Raw genomic sequence first — 12529 nt, 5'->3', positions numbered from 1 at the left:
GGTTTCACATAAGGGTTCACCTGTTGCCTACTATGGAATTTGCTTAATGACTGTTCTATATGTGACATACTCAAAGATTCTTAGGTTTTTCTAAGCAAAGCTAGCTTTGTGAATAGAGTTTGCAAAAAAATAAGGTCTCAAAACAGAATATAGTTCACAACTTCCCCTAGTACTTAGATTCTGCAAGCTTGATTCGTGGGGCTCTCTACTATGCATCATGATAAGGGTATGCTAGATGTAGATTGTTGTGTTTAGGGTTCGCACACTAACACCAACAAATGTAACTTCTTAGCGAAATATATTAAGATAATCAATTTGCCTTTACATGTTACCGCAGACTCAGTTTCCCTTTCGTCGAAATCTTAGGACTTTCCAAAATGGCGAGACCTTCAAGAACACTTACTCACCTATTTGGTACTCTATGTCTCGTAGTTTCAAATTGTTGAAAGACTTATGTTTTTCTGAAGTAGCTTTCAACCATTCGCATATCATTTTTTCTCTATCCTCTATTTCATGAACTAGTTTTCACCCAACTACTCGCTTCTCATCTAATTTTGCCCAACATAAGAATGTTCTCTTTCTATACAATGCCTCGATGTGAACTTTACTAAGGATAAATATCATTCCCAGCTTCTTGCGAAGTGCAATATACAGCTTCGCAGCATGTCCGCCAGTACTTGTATCACCCTCTCTGATTGACCATTTTTTTATGGATGATAGGCAGTGCTGAAATTCAGTTTTGAACCCAAGGTTTCATGCTAACTTTTCCAAAATCTCAATGTGAATCATGGATCTCAATTAAAGGTAACGAAAATTGGCACACCATTTAGTCACACGATTACTACGATGTATAACTATACTAACTTCTGCAAAGTATAAGTTGTGAGAACTGCTAAGAAATGTGAACTCTTACTGAGGCGATCAACAATCACCAATGTCACATATTTCTTTATTGAGGTTAGTGGAAAGCCTATTACAAAGTCTATGGTGATCCTTTCCCAATTCAACTATTGAATTTTGATTGTTTGTTGCAGTCTTGAAGGATATTGATGTTCAGCTGTCACCTTTTGACAAACAAGGCACTTCGCCACAAAGTCTTTGATAGCTCACTTCAAACCAGGCCACCAATAAAGTTCGCGGAGGTCATGATACCTCTTGTTGTTTCCTGGTTTCATTTCATAGGGGTTTTTGTGCACTTTCGTAAGGATCACATGTCAAATTTCTTCATCATAGAGCATGCAAGGTCTCCTTCGGAAATAGAGTATCCCTTCTTTATTCAGGGTAAATTCCCCCTGCACTCCTTGTTCCACTTGGTGAAACCTCTTCGCCAAATACTCATTTGAGGCTTCATTTTCTTTTATCGACTGCAAAAAGGTTGGTTTCACCTGTAATTTTGTGAGCAATCCCTCATTTTCTATCACACTCAAATTTGCAAACAAAGCTCGCAGCTCACTTACTAATTTTTCTAATTAAGGCGTTTATGACCACATTTTCCTTTCTTGGATTATATTTTATCACACAATCATAGTCTTTTAGTACATCTATCCATCTTCTTTATCGTAAATATAATTCTTTCTATGTAAAGAGATATTTGAGGCTCTTATGGTCTCTATAGATAGTACATTTCTCATTGTACAAGTAATGTCGCCAAATCTTGATTACAAATACGACTGGTGCTAACTCTAGATCGTGTGTTGTGTAGTTTTGCTCATGAGGATTTAATTGTCTCGAGGCATGAGCCACCACCCTTCCCTCCTACATCAGCATACAACCAAGTCCCATGTACGAAGCGTCACTCTAGACCACAAAGTGTTTCCCAGGTTCTAGTTGAACCAACTTTGGTGCTTTAGCGAGTATCACATTAAGTTTCTTGAAGCTCTTTTTTATGTGTTCTGTCCATTTAAATTCCTCATAATTTTGCATTAGCTTTGTTAAGGGTGTCGCGATAGTGGTAAATCCTTCCACAAACCTACGATAGTAAATTACGAGTCGTAAAAGGCTTCGTACTTCAATAACAGTTGTTGGTGATCTCCACTAAACAATTGCTTCGATCTTCTTTGGGTCTACGCGATTTTTGCGAATAGTTACGTTTCTTGAAAATTTTGTAGTATAATTTGCATGTGAACATCATGTTCTTCTTCTATGGGACCAAAATTTACTTACAAGCAAGAGGAATGTCTAGCCGAACTCAACAAGCTCCCATGAAGGGGTTTTTTTGTCTCAAATTCGATGGAGTAGTTCATTAAGGAAGATGATAACTTTTTATTATATTTTTTTACTTAACATATTTATCAATTTACTTAAATAACTTTATAATTTAACCTTTAAAAACACACATTTAATGTTCATATTTTTCCACTCATAATAAAAATGGTATAATTACCACTTAAATCCCTTAACCATTTAATTTCATAGCCATTTAGTACCTTTAATTCTAGAACTCTAATTTTGTACCTTTAATGATTTAGTCCTTTTCATCAAATTAAACATGCAAATGTCAAAATTTCTTAATGAAATTTTTATATGACCTTGCTAACATACTGTAGACGTTAAAATAATAATAAAATAAATATTCTCACATCATATTTGTCGTTCTGAAATCATTGTTTCGATTTCACTGAAAACAGGCTGTTACAATTGCAGTCTGTTTCTCCTTCTTTTGTCGCCCTTGTTCTTTGCCCCTACTCGATATTTTTATTTTCATCCAAGGCTATTATCCCAGTATATTTCTGACTATTTAATGTTGCTCTATTTTTTCTAGAGGCTGCCCCCTAATTAGGGTTCGTTACTTAGCTTTTATAAGTTTCAACTTCTAGGGTAGGTCCATTAGCTCACGATCCTTCTTCTATTTGCCAAGTAGATATATCTGGTACATGTACATGTAAGGCCAAGAGTAGTATGCGTTGAGTGCTAGCTAGGCGTCTTCCCAGCATTGCCACAACATTTGTGATGGTAAGCTGTCTATGCTTTGCCATGACAAACTGTCAACCTTTACCCTACGCTCTACACCTGCCAAACAATCACCAAACAAATCCCTCCCACAAGCGGTTAAAAGCAACATGTAATCATAATTAAGCACAATCCAAGCTCTTCAATAGAATGCTTTAAAAGTGCCAATGCAATATCCTAAAATGCAACTAACAACACTAAAGTATAGGCAAGCAAATAAGTCTAACTCAAGAGTTATCAACGACACACTGGATGAGGACTCTATGTGGTTGAGTCTTTAAAAAATCTGTTGGTATCTATCATCTTCCTAGACAACTTTTGCCGTAGATGGTCACTGACCGTAAGTGAATCTTTCATTTGGACACTGAAAATAATTAATTGCCATATTTTCTATCAACTCATACACATCCTTGTATGTTTTATTCATTAAGGCTTCTCACGTGGCTCCATCTTATCTTGAATACGTGTGTGCACCCAACCATTGTAAAACATCTACAGTCTCAGCCATTTGAGTAATCCATGGTGTGTGCATCTCTATATCAGCATTTTAAATTGTTCCCATGCTTCGTGAAAATTTTCTCCTTCTAACTTCTTAAAAATGGAAATATCTGTTCTTAGTTGGACCATCTTACTTATTGGGAAAAACTTTTGTAAGAATTTCTCTGCAAGTTCATTCCATGTCGTGATTTATCTTGGTTCCTACGAGCATAACCAAGAAAAGGCGTTATTGATCAAGAAGAAGGGGAACAATCAAACACAAATAGCATCATCGGTGCCCCCATTATATTTAAATTATCAGAAAGCTGAAGGAATAGTTTTCGGTGCAGATATGGGTCCTCCGTCATTTTACCTCTAAAAGACCAATCATTAGATGGTTGTAATAACATACTTGTTTTACCTCATTTATTAATATAAGGCATTGTCATTATTATTTCAGTTTCTTTTCTATGTATATAAATAAACCATTTTATAATAATGTCTTAAGAATAATATGATTATTCTTAAAAGGTCCTTAGTCGAGTATTATTGTGGGCTTGGACAATAATAATGCATTAAGACTAACGTGTAGTTTATTGATGACAAAATGTTGTTATTGACATGGGATGTCAAAATCAATACATGAGTATGTGTGTTAGAGAACAACATATTGGACTAACCCACTATGAGTATGTTTATTGGATTATTATATAATTGTTACAACATTACTCATAGTGATTATTATGTGTACGATCTTCAAACTTGAAATCATCATTATCCCAACATCGTGAGTCGTATATTTTTATACATTCAAATGTCTATTGTAATTGGTTGTTCTATAAATGCTAATTTTGGATATACCATAATCTATGTAGTGGGATATGGTTGATCAATATAGGATTTGTCCCTCCTACATAGTACTAGTAATATCTTAGAGCACTTGATTGAGCGAGACTAGAAATGCATGGCCATGCCTGAATAAGTTGACATGAGATATAATTTTTTTATCATAATCTACTCAGGATATCAAGAATCATTAGATGGACTATGCAAGTGTGACTATTCCATGACTTCTGTCCATTCTAGATATAAAGGACAAAATGATTTAATACATGAATGGTTAATCACAGAGAGGTTATGTCGAATCATGGCTTCTTGTAACTTATGTAGCAATGATGCATTTCTAGATGCCACTCATTGTTTGTAATATTAGAATCGTTCTATATTACTGCTAATGTTACAAGAACCTACAAGGTCACACTCTATGGTTGAAACGAACGGAATCCAAACATAGCTGGTATTGTTTTTAACTGTTACATGAATTAAATTGATTATAGAATTAATGTAATTGGGCAGTTAAATATTGAACAAATTATATGTACATGTATGTTGTACATATAATGAGAACATGGTTAAATTAATATATATAAATTTGATTCATATAAAATTTAACTAAACATAATTTACTGAAATCCTTGTTGTAATTATTGTAATTATAATGTATGGTCGAATATTATTATAATTGTAATTTTTCGGTCAAACATTATTATAATTATGGTAATTATATTTATTATATTCAGTTAATTATTATAATGAATTTTGATTCATATTAAAATATGAACTATTCCCGAATTTGGAAATATAGGGTTTTTAAGAAAACCTAATACACCTAAAATAAAAAGAGTGAGGTCTAGCAGTCGTTATATAGTGAATTCTCTCTGAAAAGTTTAAGAGAGTTCTTGTCATTCATTGTCACACCGGTTGGATTACATAGAGGCTACGGCTTGTAATCAACATACAATTGCGTAATTAGTTTCACAACAATTATCTTTGGTTTTCCAGATGATTGAAGGTAATCATTCGTACCTTTTTCACCTCGATTCGTTCCTTACACTTGGATCCCTGGATGTGATCATTGGATTTAATTTTTCCGTTATGCCATGGGATGTACCGATGTTCTTACATTAGCTTGGTTCCTGGGAATCTAACTAAGAAAAGGCGTTATTGATCAAGAAGAAGGGGAATAATCAAATACAAATAGCGTCATCGGTGCCCTCGTATTTAAACGTGTCAGAAAGTTTTTGATGTTGTCAAATAGAGGGTTATCTCATGGTGGATTACCTACAACAGGTGGTTGATTCTGCATCTACTGTTTTTGATGTTGTTGTCGACGATTCCTACGAATTATTCTCTCTAGATTAGTAGTTGGCTCTATATGTATGCCCCTTCTGCAAGTCATACATTGAGACCAAAAAGAGACGAAAAGATGTTACCGAAAATAAAATAATAATAATAGTATCTATAATTTAGATATTTCCTAATTATAATATTAAAATGTAAAAATTAAAATTAACTTAGTAGCATTACCTGCCGGCAACGGTGCCAACAACTTGACCACATCCAGACGCACTGACGTCCAGAGTGTGAATATTGCAACTAAAGCTATAAATTTGAGGCAGTGTTCGCAAGTATACAGGTCAGGTTGTAATATAGTTTTTATAACGAAATATGTGAGTATTCTGAGAATCGTACCCAAGGGAGGTGAGCAATAAATTATAGTTAACCTAAATACAAATATAATTAATTAGTAGTTTAAATAAATTATATTACGACAAAAAATAAATGAAAGATTTTTAGATTTTTATAATAACGAAATAAAAAAATAGAAATAAATTGAACTTCAGTTGAATGAATTCTAACTTAATCAAATCTAGGCAAGGGTGATTAGCTAGCTTCGGTGATCATATTGTAATAGCCAATTTTTAGTTAAATCAGAACAGTGGTTTTAGGACCACAAATTTGATGAATGAATTATTATTTTATTATTAATTTAATGTCTATGGGATGTTACCAAGGTCATATTAAAATTTTGTTAAGAAATTTTGACATTTGCATGTTTAATTACGTAAAAATGACTAAATCGTAAAAGATGCAAAAATGGAGTTTTAATAGTAAAAAGGGGCAAATAGCTATGACTTAAATATGAGTGGATTTAGATGGTAATTAGACCATATATAATGTTAGTGGACAAAGATAGACATAAAATTAAGTGATTTTAAGGTTAATAAGCAAGGTTAATTTAGTAAATTAATAAATAAGTTAAAGTAAAATAACATAAACAAAGGTATCATCTTCTTCAGTTAATATTCCCATCGAAAGTTAAAGGAAGGAAAAGCCATAACTAGGTTTCGAAGTTCGATCACTCCTATAGCTTGCATGTAAGTATAATTTTGTCCCGTTTTAATGATTTTTATGTTTTCAGGATCGTTGTAGCATAATCTAACTAGCCCAGGGATTAATTTGCAAAATTTTTAAAGATTTAGGGTTTTTCCATGAATGATCTTGCATGATTCTTGATGTTCAATGGAAGATTATGAGGCCTTGTTGATATATAAACAAGTTTTGTGAACTGATTTTTTGATGAAAATGTCATTTACGGACTTATTTGTAAAAGTAGTAAAATTCAATGGTAAATTTGTTAAATGATGATTTGTATGGATTGATATAAGTCCCTAGAGAAATCAACTAGCTTGAGAAAAGGATGAAAATGTTTAAATTTCAATTTAAGAGCTTAAGGACTATTATTTCTGACAGAGATCCGCGATTTATGCTTGATTCTGGAGTAAGTTACACGAAGCTCTAGGTACTCGACTGGATTTTAGTACAACATTTCATCCACAGACCGATGGTTAGTCTAAATTAATAATTCAGATACTCAAAGATATGCTTCGATGTTGTGTTTTAGAGTTCGAAGGTAACTGAGATAGATTTCTACCGTTGGTTGAATTTGCATACAACAGTTATCAATCGAGCATTAAAATGGCACCATACCAAGCTTTGTATGGTCAAAAGTGTCGAACTCTATTATATTGGATTGAGCTCGGTGAGAAAAAGTTGTTCGGTGTTGATTTGATTTGAGAAACCAAAAAAAAAGGTTAAAGTGATACGAGACAATTTGAAAGCAGCTTCGGATCGTCAGAAATCTTGCGCAAAGTTGAAAAGAAAAGACATTGAATTTCAAGTCAACGATAGAGTATTTATCAAAGTATCACCTTGGGAGAAAGTTCTTCAATATCGGAAAAGAAAGCTTAGTCTACGGTTTATCTGGCTGTATGAGATTATTAAGAGGATCGGGCCAGTAACTTACAGATTAGCTTTGCCTTCAGAATTAGAAAAGATTCACAATGTATTCCACGTATCGATGTTACCATGGTATCGATCAGATCCTTCACACATGATTTCACTTGAGGATGTTAAGATTCAGCCAGATATGATGTACAGTGAAGAACCGATTAGAATTTTAGCTTGGGAAGTTAAAGAGTTGAGAAATAAAAGCATAGCTTTAGTAAAAGTTCTCTAGCAACGTCACAGTATAGAAGAGGCCACTTGGGAACTAGAAGAATCTATGAAAGTGCAATACCCAAACCTCTTTTTTCGTAAGATTTTCGAGGACGAAAATTTCTTTCGAATGGGAAGAGTTGTAACAACCCATTTTCAGTGAAATGAAAACAGTGGTTTTGGGACCATAAATTCAACTAGTAAATTATTATTTTATTATTAATTTAATTTCTATGGGTTGTTACCAAAGTTGTATTAAAATTTCATTAAGAAATTTTGATGTTCGCATGTTTAATTATGTAAAACGGACAAAATTGTAAAATATCAAAAAATGAAGTTCTATTAGTAAAAAGGGACAAATTGCTATGAAACTTAAATGTGAGTGGATTTAGATGGTAATTAGACCATTTATAATGTTAGTGGACAAATATGGACATAAAATTTAGTGATTTTAAGGTTAATAATCAAGGTTAATTTAGTACATTAATAAATAAGTTAAAGTAAAATAACATAAACAAATGTATCATCTTCTTTATTTGATATTCCCACAAAAAATTAGAGGAAGGAAAAGCCACAACTAGGTTTTCAAGTTCGGTCACTCCTATAGCCTGCATGTAAGTATAATTTTGTCCCGTTTTTAATGATTTTTTATGTTTTCAAGATAGTTGTAGCTTAATCTAGCTAGCTGGGGATTAATTTGCAAAATTGTTAAAGATTTAGGGTTTTCCCATGAATTTTCTTGCATGATTCTTGATGTTTAATCGAAGATTATGAGTCATTGTTGGTATATAAACAAGTTTTGTAAAGTGATTTTTGAAGAAAATGTCATTTAGGGACTTATTTATAAAAGTAGTAAAAGTCCATGGTAAATTAGTTAAATGATTATTTGTATGGATTGGTTTAGGTCCCTAGAGAAATCAGCTAGCTAAATAAAGGGATAAAAATGTTTAAAATTCAATTTAAGAGCTTAAAGACTAAATTGTGAAAAGTTAAAATGTTAGGGGTAAAATAGTAATTTTGCAAAAATATGAAATATGGGTTGAATTGAATAATAGAAGTATTAAATGTATTGAATTTGTCTATTTAGATCAAGATAGACCTCGTATGGATTTAGATCAAGGAAAACCTAAAGCCTCAGATTATTCAACTTCATTTTTACGCTCTAATCGTCGAGATAAGTTTGTATGAATAATTACTGTTTTAACGTTATTTTCTATTATATGTTAATATGTTAATTTTCATATAATTGAATGATGAATATCTAACAATGCCATGACAATTAACTAGTCTCGGTTGAACCTTAGAAATTTATAGGATACAAATGACATGTCATTAGGGATTTCATGTTTCAGGTGTTGGTCTTGAATGTCCTATCGATGGCTGAGGTCCTAAATTTTTTGTGGATACTCCATAGCTCGTGTAAGCACCATCATGTAGCTTACATTTTGGCCCACAACTCGTGTGAGCAGCATCGTGTAGCTTACATTCTGAACCACAGCTTGTGTGAGTAGACCCATTTCACAACTTGTGTGAGCAATAATGTAAAGGAAGGGTTACAGTTATATGTTTAAGTGTACTTCATGTGTGCTTTCCCGAGTATCTGATGATATTATAAGTGGTTCAATGAGCATGAAAAGGGAAAGGAATGGTAAGTGTTCAAATGAACTATATCATGTAATTATGAAAAGGATTGAAATGGTAAGCTTTAATGGAAGTATGCATATGTTAATGAAAATGATGAATTCAAATGAAGTATGTTCATGTTAATGGCTTGCCTTTATGTTAAATTCAAGTGAATTATGTTTTAATGCACTAACATTTGTTGTTGATTGTGCTTAGGCTTGTGCCAAGCTTGTGGTTGGATTATATTATGCTTATTCTTAATGTTTTATAATGAAATGGTAAGTTATGTTCATGTTCTACGAACTTACTAAGCATTATGTGCTTACGTAGTTTTCTTTCCTATATTTTATAGATAATCGAATGCTTCGATCAATTTGGAAGCTCGTCGGAGATCTATCACACTACCCAGCACATATATTAGTAGTTTTTGATGTTTTAGCCAAGGTTATAATGGCATGTATAGGTTAACTTATGATGATGTTTAGTTGAATGCTTAGATGTTGATTTGGCATGTAGAAGTTGGTTGTTTTGGTACCATTTTTATGATGGTTGAATTTTGTCATTTTAGTGCTTGTGGTGCATGAATGGTGTGGCCCAAATGGTAAGTTTATGTTGAAGTAATAATGGTCAAGATATGGTATGTTTTGAGATGGTATTGAACTAGATGTGTATGAATGAAATGTGGTCCAGTATGTATGTCAGTTTAGGTAAGTTTGTATGTTTTCATTTGAAGTGTCTTGTACGGCATATTGTCGTATGATTTTTTACTATTTAATTGGTCATTTCATGTTGGGAAGTTGAGAAGGAGCTAGCTGATGCTCAAGACTCAGAGGAAGTTCAACCGAGTGTTGAAATTCCAGTTTCACCAGAAATTTAATCTGCAAAATTCGATGAGGTAACTTCTAAACCAGCTAATTTTGATCAACTAATAACTTTGTTAGATGTAGAATTGCCATAGAAAATGAATCAACCAGTTCCAGTAAAGAAACCTCCACCACCCTACCCTCAAAGACTTCAGAAGCAGAAGTAGAAGCAGGAAATTCAATTCAAGAAGTTCCTAGACGTACTCAAGCAACTTCATATCAACATCCCGTTGGTTGAAGCACTTGAGCAAATACCGAACTACGTCAAATTCATGAAGGATATCATGTCTTAAAAATGAAGGCTTGGAGAATTTGAAATGGTAGCCCTAAAGAAGGAATGCAATGCATATCTTCAAGACAAACTACCCCCAGAATTGAAGAATCCTGGATGTTTTACCATACCTTGCAATATTGGAGCAACATATTGTGGTACGGCACTATATGACTTGGGTGTGAGTATCAACTTGATGCCCATGTCAATATTTAAGAAGTTGGGGATAGGTGAAGTTAGACCTACTACGGTTACACTTCAATTAGCATATCGATTCTTAGCACATCTAGAAGGAAAAATTGAAGATGTATTGGTACATGTATCTTTCCTGTTGACTTTGTGATTCTAGACTTTGAAGTAGACAAAGAGGTGTCAATCATCCTAGGAAGATCATTCTTAGCAACCGGAAGGACCCTTATTGATGTAGAGAAGGGCGAGTTTACTATGCGTGTTCAGGATGATCAGGAAACATTCAACGTTTTTAAGTACATGCTATTTCCTGACACAACTGATGATTTTTCTATAGTGTCTGATTTAGAGGATTTAACCATGGAGAAGGAACTCAATTATGTTGACGACCCATTAGAACAAATTTTAACATCAGATCCTCCAAATGATGAAGAAGAGGATGAATACTTAGCTTTGTTAGTACCTAATCAAAGAGGATTTAATCCGCAATCCTGATTTGAATCTTTGGAGTTAGAGAAAAGCGATTATGCCCAACCAAAAGTGTCAATCGAGGAGCCACCTAAATTAGAACTGAAGGTACTTCCCTCACAATTGAAATATGTTTATTTAGGTAACTGTTCTACTCTGCCTGTGATTGTTTCAGCAGAATTAACTACTGAGCAAGAAGAGAAACTCATCCTGGTGTTGAAACAATTCAAGAAGTCTATCGGATGGACCATAGTCGATATTCACGGAATTAGTCCATCTGTATGCATGCACAAGATTATCTTAGAAGATGGCAAAAAAGGGACGATTGATGGACAACGAAGACTGAACCCCATCATAAAGGACGTAGTCACAAAAGAAATCATCAAGTGGTTAGATGCAGGTATAATTTACCCTATCTCAGATAGTTCATGGGTAAGTCCAGTCCATTGTGTGCCAAAGAAAGGAGGTATCATGGTCATTAAAAATGAGAATAACGATTTAATATCGACTAGAAAGGTTACGAGATGGAGAATTTGCATCGATTACCAGAAGCTGAACAAGGCAACTAGGAAACATCACTTTCCTTTACCGTTTTTGGACCAGATATTGGATAGACTAGTAGGGCGAGACTATTACTATTTTCTCGATGGATACTGGGGTATAATCAGATTACAGTAGCACCGAAATATCAACACAAGACAACATTCACCTGCCCGTATGGTACATTTGCATTTAGGCGCATGCCATTTGTTTTATGTAATGCACCTGCTACATTTCAAAGATGTATGATGTCCATTTTTATTGACATGGTTGAGAAATATTTGGAAGCTTTTATGGATGATTTTTCAGTATTCGGAGATACATATGATGATTACCTAGCTAATCTAGCCAAGGTACTATGGCGGTACGAAGAAACAAACCTTGTACTTAACTAGGGAAAGCGTCATTTCATAGTACGAGAACGTATTGTTCTAGGGCATTGGATAACAAGACATGGAATCGAGGTAGATAAAGCAAAGGTATTTGTTATTGTGAAACTCCCACCTCCAATATCTGTAAAGGGTGCTAGGAGCTTTTTGGGCTACGCTAGTTTCTATCGAAGATTCATCAAGGACTTCTCCAAAGTTGATAAATCCTTATGCAAATTATTGGAGAAGGACACCGCATTTAAATTTTATGTGGAGTGCTTAAGAGCTTTCAACAATTTAAAGAGTCGGTTAGTCTCGGCACCCATAATGTCACACCAAACTCAGATTTGCCATTTGAATTGATGTGTAACACAAGTGACTTCACGATCGGAGCTGTCATGTGTCAGCAAAGGAACAAAGTTTTTCATCCCATCTACTATGCG

This window comes from Gossypium hirsutum, chromosome D06 (genome assembly GCF_007990345.1).
Source record: "Gossypium hirsutum isolate 1008001.06 chromosome D06, Gossypium_hirsutum_v2.1, whole genome shotgun sequence".
Taxonomy (NCBI): domain Eukaryota; kingdom Viridiplantae; phylum Streptophyta; class Magnoliopsida; order Malvales; family Malvaceae; genus Gossypium; species Gossypium hirsutum.
Note: the sequence above shows the minus strand (reverse complement) of the source record.